Here is a 1,296-nt window from a genome sequence, read left to right on the forward strand (position 1 = left end):
GTGTTGATTGTATCCCGATCAAAAAGGATAATCTTTCCCCTCACCCAGGATTGGTTGACAAACTCCTCCCCTTCCAATGGATACGCATTAGCATAGAATTCGCGCACCACTTCAGGGTCAAACTTGGCATGTGGCTTGGCCACCACACCCCACTTCAGTGCATGTAGAGGTGTCATGAAAGCAGGATATTCATCCGCTTCCATTTCCACTCGTCTTTCAGGGACAAAAATCCAATTAAGCAGCAAGTTGTATCGTTCCTGTTTCCCTTTCTTCTTGAACTTGGAACGATCGAACTCCACTGGGGGTTGTGAACGCGATGTACCTCTGAGTTTCTTCGGGGGAGGGTGTGGCTTGTTGGCCACTGTTTTCTTTCTAAGTTGTCCGCTCATGATGTGAATGCTTCTTAGATGATTGATGATAAAGATATGCAAGAAATTTGAGAGGAAACATGAATTGCTCTTCGTGGTTGGAGAATGGGGAGAGAGAGGATGAACCCTAATCCCTTTTCTGTCCAATTTAAAGAACCAATTCTTGGGTCTCTCGCTCGGGCGAGGTATTCTCGCTTGGGCGAGCATGCATACAGGTGACTGTTGAGATCTCGCTTGGGCGAGGGAACTCTCGCTTAAGCGAAAAAATCAGAGTTTCCCACCTGTTTCTCTCGCTTGAGCGAGGAATTCTCGCTTGAGCGACGAGAAATAGTAAACAAAAGTTTTTTTTACCGCTTGAGCGAGGATATTTCGCTCAAGCGAAAAAGCCAAATCTGGGTCTCGCCTGAGCGAGATAGATCTCGCCTGAGCGAGATAGATCTCGCCTGAGCGAGGAAATCCTCTCTCTGAGTTTTCTCACCCCCTTTTTTTTCTCGAAAAGTATAAAGAAGTAAAAAATGAAAGGAAACTGGATTGCCTTCCAGGTAGCGCTTCTTTAATGTCACTAGCTTGACGCCTGTTCATTTTAAGCTTCTGAAAGATGGATGACTGTGGTGAGCCGCTCGACGTCACCACCCAGATAAGGTTTTAATCTTTGACCATTAACTATCCAACTCCGCTGAGAAGCTGGATCTTGCAACTCAATTGCACCGTGTGACTTGACTGCTTTGATTAAAAATGGTCTTGACCATTTTGACTTCAACTTGCTCGGAAAGAATTTCATCCAAGAATTGAACAGCAAAACAGTTTGACCCACCCGAAAATCTTGTTTTCTGATCTTCTGATCATGATAAAGCTTGACCTTTTCCTTGTACAATTTGGAAGACTCATAAGCACTAAGTCTCATCTCGTCCAATTGTTGAAGTTGCAG

This window comes from Lupinus angustifolius, chromosome LG02, assembly GCF_001865875.1.
Source record: "Lupinus angustifolius cultivar Tanjil chromosome LG02, LupAngTanjil_v1.0, whole genome shotgun sequence".
NCBI classification, from domain to species: domain Eukaryota; kingdom Viridiplantae; phylum Streptophyta; class Magnoliopsida; order Fabales; family Fabaceae; genus Lupinus; species Lupinus angustifolius.